We start from the raw sequence: 23,896 nt of genomic DNA, 5'->3' as shown, positions 1-23,896 counted from the left end.
GCCATCTCTATATCTGCAAACCTCCGGAAATTAGGTCACTGAAAGTTATCAACAAGTGCCTGCTTTTGAGGGAGCGAATCGAGGATATGTCCTACCCTACCCATATTTAAGTGATATAAAAGGTGTAATTTTTGTTTCTAAGAAAAAACTAATTCCCTTGCATACAGAAGATGAACAAAAGAGGTGAGGCTAGAGCTCCTTGACCTTTGTTATACCGAGAACACAATAGACACCATTATCTTGGAATTTCTCTCCCTATAGCATTCCTTTATTTGTTGTCTAATCATATCGATTTGGCCAAATGTGAATATTTTGAGGACTCTTAAGAATCATTGAACCCAAGTTAGTGGCACCATGCTTTTCTTGCCAGATATGAAGCAATGTATGAAGTGTCCAGACAATCAATACCCAAACAGTGATCGAGATCATTGCCTCTCAAAAGTTGTGATCTTCTTGGCCTATGGAGATCCTATGGGGATGGTACTTGCCTGTGAAGCTCTTTGCCTGTCTGTCCTCACAGCTGTGGTTCTTGGCATTTTTGTGAAGTATAGCGACCCACCCATAGTCCAAGGTATTAACTGGGCTCTCAGCTACTCCTGCTCACCTCCCTCATCCTCTGCTTCCTCTGAGCTTACTCTTCATTAGACATTCCAACCCTCCACCTGGATCCTGCAACAAATGTTGTCTGGAATCATGTTTATTGTGGTGGTTCCCACCATTTTGACTAAAACCATCACTGTAGTTCTGGCTTTCAAGTTCACAACCCCAGGGATAAAGATGAGGCAGTGGTTGCTGTCAGGGGCACCTAATTCCATCATCCCCATCTGCTCATTGATTCAGTTGACTTTCTCTACTGTCTGGTTGGGAAACTCTCCCCCTTTTGTTGATGTACATGCACATTCTGAGCCTACCCTCCCCATAATTCTGTGCGATGAGGGCTCTGTCGTTTTGTTCTACCTTTCCTTAGGATACTTGGGCTCCTTGGCCTTCATGAGCTTCACCTTGGCTTTCCTGGCCAGGAGCCTGCCTGGCAATTTCAGGGAAGCCAAGGGCCTCACATTCAGCATGCTGGTGTTCTGTAGGGTCTGGATCACCTTCCTCCCTGTGCATAACAGCACCAAGGGGGAGGTCATGGTGGCTGTGGAGATCTTTTCCATCTTGGCTTCTAGTGCTGGGCTACTAGGATATGTCTTTGCCCCAAGAGCTATAAGGTTCCACTAAAGCCAGATAGGAGTATCCTGCCAGGATTAAGGGGTAAAACAACTCTCACGGAAAATGAATATTCTATGGAATTACTGGATTATACAGTAATTTTATTTTCTCATTTTTGAGGAAACGTGAAACAGTTTTCTATAATGGTTGTGCCATTTTACATTCCCACCAACAGTGCACAAGGGTTCCACGTTCTTCACCTCCTCACCAACACTTGCATTCTGTTTCTTTAATGATAGCCATCCTAATGGACATGAAATGGTGTCTCATTGTAGTGTTTGTTTGTTTGTTTGTTTTTATTAAAGGGTGAGATTTATTGTTTCCTGTTTTATTAGATATAGTTGACACATAATATTATATTAACCCAAGGTGTCCAACACAATAATTTATGTATCTATCGTGAAATGATGACCACAGTAAGTTTAGTTAACATCCATCACCTCAGAACATTATACATTTTTTCTCGTCGGAAGAACTTTTATGATCTATTCTCTTAGCAACTTTCAAATATACAATACTGTTTTGTGAACTATAGTCACCATGCTGTAAACTATATCCATAGAACTTATCCATCTTATAGCCCTTACTGTCCTCGAATAAGTATCCATAATGTTGGCTTCGATTGTTTTGTTCTCAAATAATCTTATAGGATTCCTGACAAGGGCATTGTTGTGTGTGTAGAGAGGGAGAGGCAGCAGAAGAATAACCCCCTGTCTCTAACTGGGATTGTGAGCTAGCTGTTTATGAATCACCCTTGGGACTTCAGAAACAACCCAGGTATAGTTTGTGTAAAAATTAATTCTACTTGTCATTGGAGTATTACAAAGTAAATCCAACCTCAGGGCTAGGTGGGTAAGATGACACCCAGCTCATGAGGGGTGGCTCACCTGATTACAGATGGCTAAAAAGCTGTTTCTCAGGGGAAAATACTTAGTTGTCGAAGACAGTATAACTTTCCTCTCAAATCTTAAGAGTTATTATTCTGAAGATGGACCCAGGGATTCATGACATTTTTAACTAGTAGGGAAAGCAGGATATAAAAATTTGTCCCTCACTCTGGCATCCCTCAGACCATTAGACCCCAGGAAAGTTCACTGGGATGCCAGGCCTCTGCATATACACGCGATTAATATCTGGCTGAGACAAATGATTCTTACCAAGCTATCCACTGTAGTATTCTTTTTATAATATCTTCAGCTCTTTGAATTAATTACCTTGAATGTCATGTGGGACAGTAAAATAATCCAGGTCCTTTTCATTTATTAACCCATGCAACAAATAGTTATTGAGCAGTTGGTTCATGTCAGGCTCTTTTCTTGACTCTGGTGAAACAATAGTACACAAAGTAAAGTCCTTGCCCTCAGGGAGATTGCATACTTGTAAAATAGACAATAAGTATAATGTAAAGTAATTTTGTGTAACATCTTGTAAAGTAGTGCTACAAAGTGAAAGAAGGGCACACAGAATGGAGAGTGCTGCTTTGGATAGGGTAGTCAGGAACATGCTTAGAAATGCTTACATCTAAAAAGAGATAAAAAGGAAATGAGAGAGTGTCAAGCACTTTCAAGGCTTGATATTGGACTTCTCAGTTGGCAGAACTGAGAGAAAACAATGTTTGTTGTTTAAGCCACCCTGTGTGTGGTATTTTTGGAATAGCAACCCAAATGGAGTAAGATAGTACTCTATGGTGCTTTGATGCCTGCGACCAAGTTAGAATACTGGAATTGTGTGCTGACCACTTCGTTTATGTAGTAGTCATCGGGAACCTGAACCCTTGAAAACTCTTAAAGGTTTACTCAGATCACTGTAAGGAGATTATCCCATTCTATTGGCATACTCAGGGCAACTCCAATTGCTGTCTTTGAGTGATAACATCTCTCCCCAGCACTCTCCTCAGAGCCTTAGCTACATCCTTATTCCGGAGAGTATAAATCAAAGGATTCAGTGTGGGAGTAATGATGCTATAGAAAACAGAACCAACTTTGTCTTGCAATGGAGTGCACTGGGACCTGGGCCTCATATATGAGAACATGCAGGCACCAAACCAGAGGGAAACCACAGTGAGATGAGAACTACAAGTGGCAAAGGCATTTCTCTCACTCCCAGCTGCATGCATCTGAATGATGCTGTGGAGGATGAAGGCATAGGATGTAGAAACCAGCAAGATGTGGAGGAGGAGAAGTAGGATGCTGCTGATGAACACTGTGGTCTCATAGACAGTGATGTCTCCACGTACCAACTTCACAACAGCTGGAAACTCACAGTAGAAGTGGTGGATTTTTCGAGGCCCACAGAAAGGGAACTGCGTCAAGATCACCGTGTGAATTAGGGAATTTATGGATGCCCCCAACCATGACACAAGAGCCATCATAAGTCCCACCTTTCTGTTCATGAGAACAGTGTAATGCAGTGGATGACAAATGGCAACATAGCGGTCATAGGACATCAGAGCTAGGAGAAGACACTCAGCACCAGCCACAGACAAATAGAGGAAGTGCTGGGTGGCACAGCCCACAAAGGAGATGGACTTCTTGCCAGATAGGTAGTTGGTAGCCATCTTGGGGATGGTTGTGGAGACATGCATCAGATCCATGAGGGAGAGCTGGCTGAGCAGGAAGTACATGGGTGTATGAAGCTGGGAATCTGCACGTATGAGGAGAATGGTGAGGATGTTGTCACTCGCCGCAATCAGGAAGACCACCATGGTCAAGATGAAAAGAAAGGTGAGTGAGGGACTCATCAAAGAGCCCTTCAAGGATGAAGTCTACTGGAGAGGTCTGATTCCTCTGCCGCATCTCCCCTTTCTCTGTCCCTGGGGAAACAGGAAGTGGAGAAGAATTGTGATATCAGAAATAGTGGAGTTCAGCATACCTTACAATAAGACCATTTGATTTACCACACGATTTTTGAAGACTTTTTTTTCTATTTCTAGTTATTCAACAGCCCAAATTCTTGAAATAGCCCTTTAAAATGAGAATGTCAAATCTTTCTTCACAAACATGACACTTAGAAATTCCGGAATTTCTAACCTCTAAGTGCCAAAAATCAAACAAGAGCCTCTCCTCATTAAGAAAGAAATACACACACACACATATATACTTTTTATAAGTATATATATATATATATGCTTTATAGAGAGAGACTAAATGTTTACTAAACTAAATTATATTTAGTATAATATATATTATATATGTATATATATATATATATAAAGTACACATATATGCTTTCTTACTTATTATGTCAGAGTTTATCCAGAGAAGCTGAACCACTGAGAGTTTTATACATACATATGTATATATACATATATACATATGTATGTACTTAATGGGATTGTACAGAAATTTTGCATTATGCAATAGTGAAAGCTGCTTAAGCGGTCTATATAAGGCTGTCACCCTTGTGTCTGATGCTGGAACTTCAAGTCCATGGCACAAGCAGTCAGGAAGCTATAAAGTGGATATAAAGTGTGGTAGATCAAGGGCCTGCTGGAACCCACAAGAATGAGATATAACCCCAAAAGGGCAGACTGAAAGCCATGTCTGTTCTTGCTGCCACTGGAATTGGCGGTGTGAGTGTCTTACAGAAGCTGAGGCCCATATTCAGGAGCCTAAACACACACACCTGGCCTGGAAGTCAGAGGCGCTAAAGGAGGACCCAGGGGAAGGCAGAACAATTGCAGGCCCACCTGCTGCTTCGCACGGATGAGGAGAATCAGCAGATCAGATGCCATCTCTGTACACTACAAAATGGCTGCTTCTCTTCTGCCTCTAAAGCTCTGGGACAGTCTCTCCTGTGACCCACCTTAACCAGAAACACAAAAAATGGGAATTCTGGGAAATGTAGTCCATCCTAGCCAAGTTGACACATTACAAAGCCACCAGAGTCCATCTCCTGCCAATCTGGCACACATGCACATCTCCTTAAGCCACACTTCATCCCAAAATAAACACAACAGTCATCCTTTTACCTAACATGATATCACTATCCCACATAGAACCAAAAACATGTGAAATAGTCATATAAAAACAAGGAAGAAATATCCATTCCTGCCGTCCACAGAATGAGACATCCTATCCAAGTGCTAACCCATTCTGTGGAAGACAGTTACACTCTTCCTCAGTCACTCTCGTTCATGATAATGGCCTCACAAACAGAGTAGCCACGGAAACCAGGATGAAGGCTACACATGGGCTCAGCAACATGGACTCCTCCTATCACTGAATCAACAAGCAAAGGAAGTTACTATACACTGCCTTGCATGGCTGATCCTGACTAGCAAGGGGTTACTGAGTTTCTACTACACCATGGGGATGAGGAGAAGCATGTCTGGAAGGCAGGAGATTTTCTAGGGGGCACCTCTGTACTCAAATGCCCTGTGATGAAAGTCAGTGGAAAACTATGCAAATCCAATTCACACAGGATTGGTAATGACCCAGATCCTTCAGGAATGAAAGTTTGGGTCATCCCACCAGAAAAGGAAACATGATGAAATGCAGACAAAGGAAATATGGAATGGTGTGAAAGAAGACTGTTATATACACCAGACATGACTATGTGAGCAGCTGCAGAAACAAAAACTGTAGTAGTAACAGGTATTTCTTCTTTCTTTTGTTATGAATACTTTCTAAATATAATTAACTGAATTGTTTGAGTTTTCCCCCTCAGATATCCCCTTTCTAACGTATGGTATATTAATGTAGTTAGGTTCATATCTAAGTATATCAGTCATAAGACATAAAAAGGGGAGTAGGAACCAGATAGAAGTAGAATGAATTTCAACCAAGACAAGGAAGCGATTTGGTATCTTCTTAAGTGGAAAGGGTTGGTGTGATTTATATCCTTTTCTTGGGAAAAGATTAACAAGTTTTTGATTGTATGTGGGGTAGTCGCACTATGTTATATGGAAGGAGAACTTGGTATGGTCTTTATTTGGAGATTAAGTATGGTTTATGAGATATATACGGGTGCCATGTTGACAAATAACAAAACCACCATTGTTATATACCTGAAAACAAACAAGAGATATGTCCTCAGTAGACCTGAGTCTCTTTAAATTATGGATCAGGCTGATCAAATTAAGATTATAACATTTAATCAACCAAATTCTATAACATTTAGTCAATCACATTCCCACTTGGCCCTTTATCTCATTCTCACAGGAATGCTGATCAGAATGAGCGCTTCATCTCCATGGTGAAGCCCAACTTGAAAAATTGATAATCTAAATTAATCTCCAAAATATCCACCCAATACCTCTTTGTATTTTTTCCTAAACATCTCCTAGATCTTCTTGCTTTCCACATTATCTGCTTACCATTTAGAGCAAAGAAGTCAGAACTGAATGTTTTCTCCAAAGGATAAATTGACCAGTAAGAAAGAGGTCACATATATTATCTCTCTCCAATTAATGCAGCCTAGGGTCATCTTTTTGGCTGTCTCCTCGTACTGTTATTTCAAACTCAGCTTCTTGTGAACGAAGGGTCCAATATCCCATGTTCCCCCTGGTCACTCCAACCCTATCAAGCCATCCATATATTTCCCTTGTATTAAAGTATTCATCTACGTCTCTATCTCTTTCCTCATTAATTTCCACCTTTTAAATGTCCATAGCATTGGTTTTCTCATCATCTGAGTCCTGTCTCTCTGCCTCCCTTAGACAACTTTCCTAATAATTTCCCATTCTGATTTGTGACCCTCAGTTGACTTTTTTCTCTGCTTTCTCAGCCAGCTTTCCTCACAGACTGACCAATATCACCCTCTGACTTTAGGGATGAGGGAATAAGCTAACAATGCCAGAGGTTGCCCTAGTTTTTAGTGAAGGTTTCCTGAACACCTCGAGCCCCAAAATTATCTTACCTGGAATTTCTGCTGCAGAGAATTGTGGAGAGAACAAGTATAGAAGTGAAATGGCGAGGGCAGCATAGATCCACACTAACTCAAACATTGGCTACTGATCATCCAAACAAGTCTTTTCTGAGGTGCTCATCAGACTTCCTTCTCTAACCCTGGTCATCTGCATTTACTGGTAGAATGGCATAGAACACCATGTCCTACACAGTCATCATTGTCTACACTAATTATCCTAGCGACAGAGCATCATCAGGAACAATAGCATCCATAGTAATGCTCTTGCAATCTGGGCTCAGATTTTGAACTCCATCAGCACACATCAGGACAGATTAAGTAACTGAACCTATTGAACTTGTAATAGGTGGGCCTTTGAATAATGAATATCCTTCATCTGCCTCTAAATATATATTTCAGGTACCTCTCCATCCAAAAGGACAACAAGAGCTTGGGCAAAAAGAATTTCCATTAATGTTACCAGATTAAGAAGGTTCATTTAATACCAGCTTAATCATCAATAGGTCCAGAGCTAAAAGAAAATCTGTTTTGGAGTTTCTGCTATTTTGGATCACTCAAGGCACTCTCTTCTTAGCTTTACACCTCCTTTCCTACCAAATAAAACAAGAATTTGCCTCTAGCACTGGTATTTTTTAGTAGAATCCCCTTCTTGACTGCATGAATCTTTCCTCAGCAGGAATCATAGCGGTAAAAATGAGAAGAGACTTGGCCAGAATGAGCTAAACATGAGGGAAAAGAAGCAAACATCTGTGAGAAATAAAACAGCCTTCTAACAGAGAGGCCCTATTATGTCAGCTGAGGCAAATCAAGGGCACTCAATGTATGGCGTCAGGGATTCAACCCAGAGGACACATCCTGAGTCTCTTCTGGAGAGCATTACTTCAAGATGTCAATTACACTCCCTGTGTGCATTGAGATAAGCATTCCCAAAGGGCTTTCTTGGAGTTCGTTGGGAGGTGTCAGGGCATGAGATATTTCAAGGAGCATCACTCTGACGGTAACATGGGAATGACTTCTCCAAGGGCCAATTAAGCATGGAGAGAAACAATTCCTAGAGTCTCTGGCTTGTTTTTCATCTTTAAACACAGATCTTTCTAGCTCCTTTCTATCCAACCCTTTTGAGAAGACAGACTGCAAAAAATCTAGTCTCCTTTGCTCATAGGACACTTTTGGGGGTTCTGCCACGTGCAATATCATAGAACAGAAGTCAAGGAATAGAGACAGGCAATTGCCAGTAGTGTTTCCCACTCTAGCTCTTGGTCATACTCCAGTTTCATATTCAACATTAATATAACATGTCAAAAGACTTCAGATACAGATATCAAAGAAGAAAATGGCATGTCCCTACATCTCCTTCATATTTACTCCCATCTCATTGTCATACACTGCTCTTTCTCTCCATTACATGTTGAGCTATTCCTTGTTTCTCTAACTCAACTCAGTTGCTAAAATGTCTTGTTTCACTGATCTTATCTTGTTTATTCTTGGTGTAGGTTCAATGTATCATCACTCTCTTCAAAACCTGCTCTCTAATGCTTTTACCTGGTGCTCTTCTTCTCACCAGAATATAATATCTCTGTGGTTAAGACAATGGTGGCATTTATATAATTCAGTAATTTATTTGACAAATATTTGATGAGCTTCTGCTATGTCCCCAGTGTCATATTGGGTAGCATGATATATGGTGATTAACAAGCAACCATGGTCTCTCCCCCCATGGAACTTACTGGTAAAACTAATAAATAAACATTGTATATCATATGGGGTTAAGAATTTGTAGTAATTAGAAGACATCATCATCATGGTGGTGTGAGAGGATCCTTGAGTCTCTGCTCTTCGATCTACAATGATTAAAACATTCAAAACTCAACAAAAGCTAAATTGCACCAAACATCAGGGTGATGGAAAGATCTACACATCAGTACATGCAAAGAAAGTGAATTGGAGCACACAGAAAAGCCTAAATGAGGGAGCAGTGGAGGCAGCACCCAGGATCCTGGATCCCCAGCCATGGCAGATGAGCCAGCCGCCCCTGATCCCAGAGGACACAGTGGTCTGCAGCAGAGGTGTACGTGTGACTGCAGCCAAGCAGGGGCAGTGACACCTGTGGCTACAGGAAGCAGAGGAGCTACAAAGGTGGAGTCCCATGATCCCAAACCCCTGTCCTCAGCTCAGAGCCTGGTGGCACCAGGTGTGCACAGCACTCCCACTTCCCAACAGCAGTGTTTCCTGGGACCAAAGGGTAACAGGCAACAGCTGAGACAGTGTTGCTTGTACCAGTCTCTCTCGCCACCTCCCCAACCCCAATCCCCACAGCTGTGCTGGAGCTTCCCACTCAGTAGATCTCAGATGTGGCTTTACATTGACCATTTCCGTGTCCTGAGAGCAAAGCCAGCAACCACAGAAATGCAAGCAATAAAAAGCCATCAGTGGGCCCCAGAAGGGCAGGCAGCAACAAAGAGAGTATCCATGTGACACAAAATAGAGGAGCTGGAGGATAGAACTTGCAGATCCGCAGATATAGCCAGACACAGCTCAGGTAAGAGAAATCAAAAACAATTACTATAATGACACCTACTGAAAACAAAAAAAGGCTTCTAATCTCTAAGCAATTGAAAAGTTTGAATCAAAACAAAACTGTACCTAAATAAAAAATGTATTTGCTACAGAAAACAATCCTCCGAAACCCAAACATAAAGTCATGGGAGATTCCGATCTAATGGACAAAAAATTCAAAATAGCTATCATGAATAAACTCAGTGAACTTCAAGAAAACTCAGAAAGATGGTTTCATGACCTCAGGAATGAAATCAATGAACAGAAGGAATACTTCAATCTCCAAAGAGATCGAAACTTTCAAGAAGAACTAAGCAAAAATTCTGGAGGTGAAGAACTCGATGAATGAGATGAAGAATGCATTGGAAAACATTGTAAAAAGAGCATGTCATGTGGAAGAGAGAATTAGTGAGCTTGAAGATAGCTATAAATGGGGCAGGTAGAAGAGGAGAGACAGCTAACACTTTTTAAAATGTAGAAATTCTACAAGAACTATCTGACTCCTTTTGAAATGACAACATAAGGGTAATGGATATCACAGAATGAGGAGAGAGAGAGAAGGGAGTAGAGAGCTTATTTAAAGAAATGGTAGCTGAGAACTTCCCAAACCTGGGGAAGGAACTGAATGTACAAATCCATTGTGCAAGTAGAACACTCAATTATCTCAACACAAAAGGACCCTCTCCAAGACACGTGATAACAAAACAGTCAAAAATCAATGACAAGAGGATTGCTGGGAAGGTGGTAACACAGGACTCTGAACTGACCTTCTCCAATGGACACAACAAATTTACCCCTGTGGAATGATTACCTCTGAGTGAGAACTGAAGACGGTGTAAAACGAACCCCGAAAACAAAGAACAACACTGACTGAGTTGTAAGAGGCAGAGATACCTTCCTGCTGAGGAAAGAGTCACATTCTTGCCATGGTGCTTCAAGCCAGAGACATTTTAAGGTATGAAGCTTTTCCTGAAGGAGCAGGGGATCTGAGGGGGAGAGTGATGTCATAATAAGCAGCCTTCAAATTCAGCACAACCAAAGACAAACTGGCTTTGCTGGTTATTAAACCCAAAGGAGAATACCCCCCAGAAAACCTATTGAAGAGAAGAGAAAGAAAAGCCTGCTTTCAAGGGGCCCATGGAGAAATTCACCCATTCTAAAAACCAAACAAAATCACCAGAAAGAAAGGTGCATAGTCCTTTGGTTTAAAAAAAAGACTCACTGGATAAGCTCTGAGCACATCTCAGAGAGGCAGAAGGTGATTGGGATCACCACCCCAGGGAGTGAACACTGGTCGGAGCCATTATTGTGACATAATACAGGCCTCTGAGACAGACAGTGGCAGATGCAATTGTATTTCTTCCCATGGTCTGTTAGCTGAGGGGTTTAGCCTACCCACTAGAGCAGTGATTTAATCCAGCTCATCCAGGGAAGGCGCCCTGCCCTAGGGACTCACCCCACCCACTAGCCAGCCAACAGGGAACTTGTGGGGCTGTGTAGGTGGTGTGTTCTGGACCTCTACAGCAAGACAAGCAGGTCTGCTTCAGCAGAGCAGGGCATGTACACAGGGTGGGCCTGTGTTGATGGGGTTTATGGTCCCACAGTGGGGTGGTGAGACTTCTCAGGTGCAGCAGGCTTGTGCTGTTGGCATTCTTATACAACAAAGAGGGAATCTGCCCACCTTCCAACACCTGAAATGATTGTGTGCTCCCATCCCTGAGTCTGGCGTCACAAGGTTGAGCTCCTGAGAGAGCTAACAACAGCCCCGCAGACCAAAGGCCCAAAGAAAATGTGAGGCCGTGACACTAGCAACCAGCCACACTGGGGCCTGACTCACTTTATAGCAAAACAACAGCAGGTATGTGCTATTAGACCTTTCAGCCAGCTGTGTTGGGGCTCACTTCACCCAATAAAGTGAGTAAAGTGACCATAGCAGCAACACACAGCTGAGCCTTACAATCACCTGGTCAGGGGGTCAGCCCCACTTTCATATGCACCTTCAGCAAGACCTAACTTGCCACAGCTTCTAGTCTATAAGCCTGGCCTGCAGACTGTGGACTCGCCAGCCCACATGCTCACACAGGCCAGTATATTAAAGTCAGTCTCTCTCTCCACATACGTATACACACATCTGTATATGTGCGCACATGCACGTGGGTGTGTATCCTGTTGCTTGTTTTCGGGAGAAGCCTGGCAACCACATTGCTGAAGTCCCTTTGTCCTTCACTTTTCCATTTCAGAATCCATGTCATTCGAGGGCTTTAGAAACTCAGCGCCATAGGAAGTTTGCAGATGAAGCATTTGTCCAGTCCAGACCTTGTACTGCATGTCGGGCGCTCCCAGCACCGCCAGGGAATTCTGGGGAAAGCCCAGGTGACCCTTTCCTAGCTGAAGACACAAAGGACCCCAAGGCCCCTTACCTGCGACAGGCCAAACTGAGGAACAGAAAGCTCACCCTCCTGAGGGCCGTTCGACAACATGGTCAGCAACCAAACTCCTGCAAGACAAAAGCAATATATGAGGCCTCAGGAAATAAACCCAAAGCAGTATTTGCAGAATGCGGACTTCCATGCCAGAAAGGGCTGTCGAGAATATGTCGCATTTCCTTTAACACACTTCTTGGGGAAGTCAACATTTTGCCTGTCTATTGTGACCCTTTAGCACTCGCACTCGATACATGCTCCTTCCTGCACGGTCCTCTCCTTTTGTGCTAAATGCTTCCACTCTACAGTCAGTCAAGAGAAGAAAAATGATGGCGTGTGCATGCCAGAGGGAGTCAGCACCCTCACAAATCATCAGGAGCATGTGAATTTCTGCCATCACTTGTGTGGAGTGGGGGCCGCCCCTAGCTACGCAGCAGCCAGGCAAGGATAACCGGGGGCAAGAGGTCTAGATGACTCCTTGGACAACTTTTAGCAAGGATTTGCTGGGTGGATTCTGATTTGCTTCCAGAGAGGTCTGTGTGTTTGTGTGAGGGAGAGAGATGGAGGGAGAGGGCAGGGAAGGTGATTTCATGGTTTGAAAGCTGCTGGGAAAGCTGATTCCCACTAAATGCAGAAAAGCCATTGGACAAAATCCAACGCCCTTTGTGATCAAAACACTCAGGACACTAGAAACACAAGGCAGCTCCCTGAGCCTGGGAAAGGGCATCTGTGAACAAGACAGAGCTCACATGCATCATACTTCACGGGAGAGACTGGAAGCCTCGTCCCTGACGTCAGGACAAGGTGAGCAAGGGCCACTCCCATCAATTCTATTTTACATTTACGGGAGGTTTTAGCCATGTCAGATAGGCAAGAAAATGAAATAAAAGGCATCCAGATTGGACGGAGTGAAGTAAAACTCTCTCTATTTGCAAATGACATGACCATGTATATAGGAAATCAGAGAAAACACAGAAAAAGTATTGGAACGAATAAACGACTTCTGCAAGATGGCAGGATACAAGATCAGTAAAAAAAAACAAAACCACCACCAATCTACGGAACTACAAGTTGGTGCAGCCACCATAGAAAACAGTATGGAAGTTCCTCCAAAGATTAAAAATAGAACCACCATATGATCCAGTAATTCCACTTCTGGGTATTTACACAATGGAAACAGAAACATTCCTGCAGACAGACATCTGCCCCCCGTGTTCACTGCAGCATGATTCACAGGAGCCCAGACACAGAAGCAACCCACATGTCTGAGCTATAGATGCAGAGAACAGGTTGTCAGCAGCCAGGGGGAAGGGGTAGTGGGTCGGCAAAGGGAGCAAGGGGGTCAAAAGGTACAAATTCCCTGTTCTAAAATGAAGAAGTCCTGAGGACTTAACGTGCATTGTGGTGACTAGAGTTAGCAGTACTATATTGTCTACTGGAAAGTTGCTAAGAGAGTCAATGCTAAAAATTCTCAAGACAAGAAAAAAAATTTTGTAACTATATGAGGTTGCAACAGCACAGAAAACACTGACCATCTTAAACTAGTTTTTCTCCATTAAAACAGGTTGTTGATTAATCAATCCTGGTGCTCAACTGCACAGACAGCACTGTGCACATGCCAGGCAGGAACCCATGACCCCAGGAGGTCCCCAGAGACAAGAATCCTCAGAAACACTGACACCGGAAGCAAGCAGCCCTTCAATAAGGACAATCTGGCTTCCAGCAGCCCAAGTAGCTTGATTACCGAGTCAAGGCCAGCCCGGCAGCCCACGTGGTCCCAGCAGCAGCTTACTAGTCCACCAGTGCTGAAATGTGACCCCAAACCTGCATTGGGAAGACAGATTGGAGAGATTTGCCCCCTGTTACCTTGTGAGACGACCTTGCAATGAAGCTCTTCTTTTCTCAAAAGCCAAGGCCATAGTCCTGGCTTCTATGCGCATCAGGCAGCAAGCCCTTGCTCAGTAACAAGGCGATGGATTCAAACTTGACTCACGGCGGTAGGATTTGGGAATATACACATATATGGAATCATTATATTTTACACCTGAAACTAATATATTTCAATTAAAAAGTCAATTTTACTTCTCCATGCTAGCAATGAAAAACTGACAATGAAAGTAAGAAAATAGGTTAATTTACAATAGCATCCAAACCAATAAAATCCTTAGTAATAAATCTAACTTAAGAAGTACAAGACTTGTACAACAAATGCTCCAAAACATTATTGAAAGCAATTAAAGAGGGCCAAAATACATGAAAAGACTGCCCATATTCATGGATCCGAAGACTTTATACTATGAAGATGGTGATACTGCATGGAGAGAACTGCAGAGTCAATGCAACCTCGAGCAAAATCTCAGCAGCCTCTTTTGCAGTAACTGACCAGCCAATCCCGAAATTCATAGAGAAATGCAAGGGAGCCAGAGGAGCCAAAGCAACCTCGAAGAAGAAGAACAGGATGGAGAGCTCACACTTCCTGCTTTAAAACTCATTGTGAAGCTGCAATAATGAAAACAGTGTGGTACCGACAGAAAAATAAACACACAGATAATGGAACAGAACTGAAAGACCAGAAATAAATGTTCATGTTTACAGTCAGTTGGATTTTGATGAGAGATGAGACAGTTCAAAGGGAAAAGAATAATTTTTCAACAAATGGGATCGAGACAACTGGATATTCACATGCACAGGAGGAAGTCAGACTCCTTCCTCACAACACTTCCAGAAATGACCTCACAGAGATCCAACACCACATAGGAGGCAGAACTACACAACTCCTACAGGAAAACACATGGGATCACAACTTCTGACCTGGAGTCAGGCAATCATTTCCCAGGGATGACACCGAAAGCACTAGTATAAAATAGAAAAGAAATAAATTGGACCTCAACAAAATTAAAAACACATGTGTCTCAAACGAGAGTATCAAGAAGGTGAGAAGACAACCTGCTGAATGGGACAATACCCAAGCAAATCACAAGTATAATAAGAGACCTGCGTATAGAAAACATACTGAACACTTAAAAGTCAATAATAAAGAAACTACAGGTGTGGACTGAGCAAGATGGTGGGGTGAGCTGACACGGGACTGTCTCCCCTCCAAACTGCAACAAAGGACTGGAAAAAAACTCAATTTCAGCAAATAAACCTAATGCCAGGACGTTGGAGACCTACAGTATCAAAAATATGGAGGACAGAGACCCTGCTGCTGGCCTCGGAGGAGCTGGAAGGCAGTAGGAGAGAACTTCGCTCCCTCCCCTAGAGTGTGGGATTGCTGCCGCCAGTGAGGGAAGGAGCGGGGGAGGGGCCGCACAACAGGGGTATCATCCAGGACTCCCGCTGGTGGTACAGTGGAAACCTGCTGACGGGGGGAAAGCTTCTGTGCACAGGGACCCCATAAACCCAGGGCCCCAGGAGACCAGAGAACAGAAATGACCTGAATCCAGACTGGCACGTGAGAAAAACCGCCCCTTCCCCTCGCGAACCACGCTGGGTGCAGCCATCTTGCCCGAAGGCGCAGAGCTCAGAACATGCAGCTCTCGACCCCCATCTTGTGGCGACAGGCTGTAACTGCAACCGAATTCTACCACCATGGGAAAAAACCGCTCCTCTACCATCCAGCAACTTATAAAAGCTCTAGACCAGAAGGAAAACAATAAAAACACAGAATTAAGTCCTGAGGACTTGGAAATAGGTAACCTAAGTGAAAATGAGTTCAGAGCAGCTATAATCAAAAAACTCAATGAGGTAGAGAGAAAGATAGAGAAACAAGCCAACGAGTTCTGGAGTTGCTTCACAAAAGAGATTGAAATTATAAAGAAGAATCAAACAGAATTATTAGAGATGAAAAACACAATGGACCAGATAAAACAGAATACGGATTCCCGGAATGCCTGGGTAGACACCATAGAAGAGCAAATTAGCATAATCGAATATAGACAGGCTGAATGGCTCCAGACAGAGTAAGAAAGAGAACTAAGAATTTAAAAAAATGAGGAAAATCTCCAAGAGATAGTGGATTCAATGAGGAGAAAGAATTTAAGGATCAGAGGAATTCCTGAGAACACGGAAAAGGAAAATGGAGCAGAAAGTGTGCTTAATGAAATTATAGAAGAGAACTTCACAAATCTAGGGATTGAGGGAGAAATGTGTGTAGAGGAAGCTTTCAGATCTCTTAGATTTGTCAATGTAAACAGACCTACTGCAAGGCATATAGTAGTACAAATGGCAAAAATGAAAGACAAAGAAAGAATACTCAGGGCAGCAAGACAGAAGAAAATAACCTACAAAGGAACTCCTATCAGACTTTCAGTGGGTTTCTCTACAGAAACCTTACAGTCTAGGAGAGAATGGAGTGACATATTCAAAACTTTAAAAGATAAAAATCTTCAGCCAAGAATACTCTATCCAGCAAGAATATTCCTCAGATATGAGGAAGAAATTAAATCTTTTCCAGACAAACAAAAATTAAGGGAATTTGTAATCAGAAGTCCTCCACTACAAGAAATCCTCAAGAAGGCTCTCATACTTGAAAAAAGAAAAAATGGAGAAAGGGGTCACAAACCACAGAGTAGCGAGACAGATAAATAGAACCAGAATAGGATAGCAAATATTCAACTATAGCATTAGGGTAAAGGTAAGGAAACTACCAAAGCAAAGAGGATCTTATCACTCTAACTACAAACTCATAACATGAGTTGGAATAAGAAACGAAGATAATAATTTAGGAGGGGAAGAGCAAAGGGACTAAATCAGTCTAGGCCAAGTAACTAAGAGACCACCAGAGAATAGACTATATTATACACGAGATTCTAAATACAAACTTCAGGGTAGACACTAAACTAAAAAACAGAACAGAGACACAAATCATAAATAAGGAAAAATCTATGAAACCCAGCGTAAGAAATCGCCGTATCACATGGGTAGGATAAAGCACACAGGAAGAGAAAATCAGGAAAGCCAGATAATGAGAAACAGATTGACAGCTTTAAGTCCACATGCATCAATAATCACTCTCAATGTAAACGGATTGAACTCTCCAATAAAAAGACACAGAGTGGCAAAATGGATTAAAGAAAAAGATCCAACAATTTGTTGCCTCCAGGAAACACACCTCAGCCCCAAGGACAAACACAGGCTCAGAGTCAAGGGGTGGAGGATAATACTTCAAGCTAATAGCAAGCAAAAAAAAAGCAGGTGTTGCAATTATTATATCAGACAAAGCGGGTTTCAAAATAAGACAGGTAAAGAGAGACAAAGTGGGACAATATATAATGATCAAAAGGACACTTCATCAAGGAGAAATAACACTTATAAATATCTATGCACCCAACATAGGAGCACCAAGGTTCATAAAGCAACTATTAACAGACCTAAAGGAAGATGTTAAAAACAACACAATAATGGTAGGGGACCTCAACACCCCACTCACATCAATGGACAGATAATCCAGACAGAAAATCAATCAAGAAATAGTGGAGCTAAACGAAAAACTAAAACAATGGGACTTAGTAGATAGATATAGATCACTTCATCCTAAAACAGCAGAATACACATTCTTCTCAAGTGCACATGGAACATTCTCAAGGATAGACCATATGTTGGGAAACAAGGCAAGCCTCTACAAATTTAAAAAAATTGAAACAATAACAAGCATCTTCTCCGATCATAATGCTATAAGGCTAGAAATTAATTACAAGAAAAAAGTTGTGAAAGGCACAAAGATGTGGAGACTAAACAATACACTACTGAACAAGCAATGGATCATTGAAGAAATTAAAGAAGAAATCAAAAAATACCTGGAAAGAAATGAAAATGATAACATGCCATATCAGCTCATATGGGATACAGCAAAAGCTGTATTAAGAGGAAAATTCATCACAATACAGGCACATCTTAACAAACAAGAAAAATCCCAAATAAGCCATCTTAAACTACACCTAACTGAACTAGAGAAAGAAGAACAAATAAAGCCCAAAGTCAACAGAAGGAGAGAAATAATAAAAATCAGAGCAGAAATAAATACTAGTGAAACGAAAAAGGCAGTAGAAAGGATCAATGAAACAAAGAGCTGGTTCTTTGAGAAGATAAATAAAATTGACAAACCCCTAGCCAGACTTACAAAGAAAAAAAGGGAGAAAGCTCAAATAAACAAAATCAGAAATGAAAGAGGAGAAATAACAACAGACTCTGCAGAAATACAATGGATTATAAGAGAATACTATGAAAAACTCTATGCTAACAGAATGGATAACCTAGAGGAAATGGATAAATTTTTGGACTCCTGCAATCTCCCAAAGCTCACTCAAGAAGAAGCAGACAATTTGAACTGACCAATCACAAGGAAAGAGATTGAAACAGCAATCAAAAACATCCCAAAGAATAAAACCCCAGGACCAGATGGCTTTCCTGGGGAATTCTACCAAACGTTCAGAGAAGATTTAATACCTATCCTTTTCAAGCTATTCCAAAAAATTAGGGAGGATGGAACACTTCCTAACACATTCTGTGAGGCCAAAATCACGCTGATACCAAAGCCTGACAAGGACAGCACGACAAAAGAGAACTACAGGCCAATATCACTGATGAACATAGATGCAAAAATTCTAAACAAAATTTTGGCAACCAGAATTCAACAATTCATCAAAAGGATCATACATCAGGATCAGGTGGGATTCATACCAGGGACACAGGGATGGTTCAACATCCACAAATCAATCAACGTGATATGCCACATCAACAAACTGAGGAATAAAAACCACATGATCATCTCAATAGATGCAGAGAAAGCATTTGACAAGATCCAACAGCCATTTATGATAAAAACTCTGAACAAACTGGGCATAGAAGGAAACTACCTCAACATAATAAAGGCCATATATGACAAACCCACAGCCAACATCATACTCAATGAGCAAAAACTGAACGCCATCCCCCCAAAAACAGGAACGAGACAAGGATACCCTCTTTCACCACTCTTATTTAACATAGTACTGGAGGTCCTGGCCAGAGCAATCAGGCAAGAAAAAGGAATAAAAGGAATCCAAATAGGCAGGGAAGAAGTGAAACTCTCGCTGTTTGCAGACGACATGATTTTATATATAGAAAACCCCAAAGAATCCATTGGAAAACTCTTAGAAGTAATCAACAACTACAGCAAAGTTGCAGGGTGTAAAATCAATTTGCATAAATCAGTAGCATTTCTATATTCTAATAACAAACTAACAGAAAAAGAACTCAAGAACACATCACCATTCACAATTGCAACAAAAAGAATAAAATAACTTGGGGTAAATTTAACTAAAGAAGTGAAGGACCTATATAATGAAAATTACAAGGCCTTTCTGAGAGAATTGAATGATGACCTAAGGAGATGGAACTACATTCCATGTACATGGATTGGAAGAATAAACATAGTTAAAATGTCCGTTCTATCTAAAGCAATCTACAGATTCAACACTATCCCAATCAGAATCCCAAGGACATTCTTTACAGAATTAGAACAAAGAATCCTAAAATTTATATGGGGCAAGAAAAGACCCCGAATTGCTAAAGCAATCCTGAGAAAAAAGAACAAAACAGGAGGCATCACAATCCCTGACTTCAAAACATACTACAAAGCTACAGTAATCAAAACAGCATGGTACTGGTACAAAAACAGGTGCACAGATCAATGGAACAGAATTGAATGCCCAGAAATAAAACCACACATCTATGGACACCTTATCTTTGACAAAGGAGCTGAGAGCATACAATGGAGAAAAGAACGTCTTTTCAATAAATGGCGCTGGGAAAACTGGAAAGCCATATGTAAAAGAATGAAAATTGACCATTCTTTTTCACCATTCACCAAAATAAACTCAAAATGGATCAAAGACCTAAAGGTGAGACCTGAAACCATAAGGCTTCTAGAAGAAAACGTAGGCAGTACACTCTTTGACATCAGTAGTAAAAGGATCTTTTCGGACACCATGTCTTCTCAGAGAAGGGAAACAACAGAAAAAATAAAGAAGTGGGACTTCATCAGACTAAAGAGCTTCTTCAAGGCAAATGAAAACAGGATTGAATCAGAAAAACAACCAACCAACTGGGAAAAAGTATTTGCAAGTCATATATCTGACAAAGGCTTAATATCCATAATATAAAGAACACTCACAACTCAACAACAAAAAATCAAACAACCCGATCCAAAAATGGGCTGGAGACATGAACAGACATTTCTCCAAAGAAGATATACGGATGGCCAACAGGCACATGAAAAGAGGTTCATCATCGCTGATCATCAGGGAATTACAAATCAAAACTACACTAAGATATCACCTTACACCCATTAGAAGGACAAAAATATCTAAATCTAATAGTAACAAATGTTGGAAAGGTTGTGGAGAAAAAGGAACCCTCATCCACTGCTGGTGGGAATGCAAACTGGTGCAGCCACTACGGAAAACAGTATGGAGATTCCTCAAAAAATTAAAAATAGAACTACCATACGATCCAGCCATCCCACTACTGGGTATCTATCCAAAGAGCTTGAAGTCAGCAATTCCAAAGTCCTATGCACCCCAATGTTCATTGCAGCATTATTTACAATAGCCAAGACATGGAAGCAACCTAAGTGCCCATCAACAGATGATTGGATAAAGAAGATGTGGTATATATATACAATGGAATACTACTCAGCTGCAAAGCAGAACAAAATCATTCCATTTGCAATAACATGGATGGACCTTGAGGGAATTATGTTAAGTGAAATAAGCCAGTTAGAGGAGGATAATCTCTGTATGACTCCACTCATATGAGGAATTTAAAAAGATGGACAAAGAGAACAGATTAGTGGCTACCAGGGGAAAGGTGGGGTGGGGGGTGGGCACAAAGGGTGAAGTGGTGCACCTACAACACGAATGATAAACAATAATGTACAACTGAAATTTCACAAGATTGTCACCTATCATTAACTCAATAAATATAAATAAAAAAATAAAGAATTAAAAATAAATAAATAAATAAAAAATAATAAAGAAACTAATAACTCAACTTAAAAATGGGGAAAGGAGCTAAACAGACATTTCTCCAAAGAAGATACACAAGAGGCTGAAAAGCACAGGCAAAATGCTCAAGATCATTATTCAGAAGGGAAAAGCAAATCAAAGCCACAATCAAGATATCACTGCCCATCCACTAGGACGGTGGTAATTTAAAAGGTAGACAGTAAGCAGTGTCGACAAGGATGGGCAGAAATTCAAATCCTCATACGTTGCTGGCTTGAAATAAAACATGGTGCAGCCCTTTGGAAAACAGCCCGGCAGCTCTTCAAAATCTAGACGCAGTTTCCATACGACGCCACAATTCCACTCCCAGGTATGTACCCAAGAGAAATGGAAACATATGAAAAGTTTGAACACGAATGTTCATAGCGTCAGGATTCACAAGAGCCAAAAGTTGGAAACAACCCAAATACCCCTCCACTGGTTAGTGGATAAACAAAACATGGTATATCCAGACAACAGAATATTATTTGGCATAAAAGAGAATCAATTACTGACATGTGTTATAAATGCAGATGAACTTTGAAACATCCTACATTAAAGGAGCCATCAAAGGACCTGTATTGTATTATTCCGTGTATATGAAATGTCCAAAATAGACAGAGAGAGACAAGAGTAGTTGAGGGGTTCCCTAGGGCCATGGGGATGGGGGAATGAGAGTGACTTCTCATGGGTACAGGGTCTCATTTCGAGGGGATGAACATGTTCTACTATTGTGGGGATGGTTGCACAGCTCTGTGAATATCCCACAAACCACTGAATCGTACACTGAAAATGGGTGGATTACACGGCATGGCAGTTATATGTCAACAAAGCTGTTTCAAAAAAGAAAAAGAAGAGCAATTTTCTTTTAACTTTGCGATGTGTCTTTGTCCCACGATAAGTAGCACGAGGCACTGGCTACAGCTGAATCCCAACCAATCCAAAGGATGTGGGTCACAGCCCCACAAAGCCCACCCCCAGGGAAATGGGCAAAGACATCCTCAGAAGGAAAGGATGGGGGATGCTGGTGTCAGGAAGGGGGTGCAGACTTGCTCCAGCCAGCAGCATGGGCGGGAGCAGCCCTAACCCTAGCCTTCACACTAAAGAAATGTTGCCTTGAATTTATGCCTCGATCTTCCCAAGGGAAAGCAGGTGCAGCTTATGGTGTCTCTCTAGGCAAGAGGGTAGCTGGCAGAGGACAGAGTGGAAATTTTATCTTTTGATTTTCAAAGCAGCTATTCCATGTGGGAAACACACCGAAAGGGAGAAAACGAGAGTGCATAGGCTGTAACATTCTCTCTAATTCAATCACTCCAAGACACGGAGGTTTCCTTAGAAACTTGCCCAGAACAGAGCTGGAGATGGGATTTTAAACAACAGGACTTGGAACAAGTGAACATTATTGACTCATTGGTGTGATAGTCAGGGACCCATGAGGGTGAACACAGATCCTGCTGAAAGATGAATGAAAGTGCCCAAGGGCATCGATGAACTCTGGTGAGACGGAAGGAGCAGGACCTGTGCAGTGAGCACAGAAATGGGAACTTTCCATGACACACAGGCTGTGAGCGAGTTTCACTGGAACCACTCATCTGAGAGCTCGGCCTCTCTCGTCTGTCTGTTTACCAGTTTAGACCCTCAAGGGGAAAAAACTATTTTTGTCCCCTGTTTCATGTCTTCAGGAACATTTGGTAACTTAAGGCATCAGCTGTCAGAGCTGCAGGAACTTCTGGAAACCACTTAGGCCCTCCAGCCGAGCCCGATGTTACAGATGAGGAAACTGAGACACAGGGATGCTGGTGGTGTCTCTGACAGCTGGCCCAGGGCCTTTCAACCTGGTGAGACATGAAAATCTCTGCTCCCTGTGCCAGGAGTGGCCTGATCATTAGAACAAGACATTTTCGAAGAAAGCTGCCTGTTTACCATCAAGTGACCCCCAAACAAAACTTGAAGGATACCAGTAACTTTTCACATCATTTTAAAGAAACAAAGGTTGGTGCTTTATTTTTGCAAAGGGTAAAATATACCATCATTTTCGTTCTTTCCCCAACGCAGAAAGGAAACAGTCTACTGGACAGGAGAAAACTCTAGGGCGAGTTGCCATTTTCAGTTTATCCCCACGGACATTTGAACCAAACGACTTGAGTCCTGACCCCTTCGTCCCTATAGTCCCCCACAGTAAACGCATCAACTCATCATAAATGAGCAGAGACACATTGGTCTCCTCGGCCAGGTAGCATCCACATTTGCGACAGGTGTGCTCCTGCCACCAGGTCCCTGTCCCTCCCTCAGGGGTCCAGACAGGGCCGGACACACGGGTGGCAGCATGGTGCCGCCTTTGGTGGCGGGCAGCAGCTCTCTCACCTGCAGGCTCACCAGGCCAGGGCCGTGTCCTTCACCGAGGTGACGGAGGTCTCCTGCTGTCCCTGCAGACGCCGACGAACAGCCCTCAGTGATAAAGGACCGGGACACGGAGCAAAGGGCCCCTGTCCCCTGCGTCCGGCCCACAGGGCGAACCACAGGCGGGTCTCCGGGCTCAGAGGCCTTCTCTCCAGCCCCGGAGCCTCTTCTCCCGGCCTCCGGGCGCCGGCTGGCCCGGGACGCGGGGCCGAGGCTTCTGGGGGAACAGGCCACCTCTCTCTGCTCCCCTCGCCGCGCCCACAGCCTGGCCCCTGGGACCCAGGACCTCTCCGCACGCCCCACCCAACCTGGCCATGGAGCAGAAGGCAGGACAAGACCCTTGGGAGCGGCCCTTGGGCGCCATTGGCGGTGCGCATGCGCGCGGCGGGCGGTCACGGGCACGCGCTTTCT

General features: G+C 42.5%; 1 long non-coding RNA gene and 1 pseudogene across 1 annotated transcript; both read right to left on the bottom strand.

Moving 5' to 3' along the window:
- Positions 1-1,292: 1,292 nt before the first annotated feature.
- LOC138917074 (olfactory receptor 2AE1-like) lies at positions 1,293-23,871 on the bottom strand (annotated as a pseudogene).
- On the bottom strand, positions 2,456-10,638 carry LOC138917075 (uncharacterized). The gene is made up of 2 exons (XR_011424523.1): positions 10,531-10,638; positions 2,456-2,534 (listed from the first exon to the last, which is right to left on the bottom strand). It is a non-coding gene; the product is annotated as an uncharacterized lncRNA (long non-coding RNA).
- Positions 23,872-23,896: the final 25 nt, after the last annotated feature.

Source organism: Equus caballus, chromosome 13 (assembly GCF_041296265.1).
Source record: "Equus caballus isolate H_3958 breed thoroughbred chromosome 13, TB-T2T, whole genome shotgun sequence".
In the NCBI taxonomy this organism is placed as follows: Eukaryota; Metazoa; Chordata; class Mammalia; order Perissodactyla; family Equidae; genus Equus; species Equus caballus.
The sequence above is the reverse complement of the archived record's forward strand: the minus strand, read 5'-3'. Positions and strand labels throughout refer to the sequence as shown.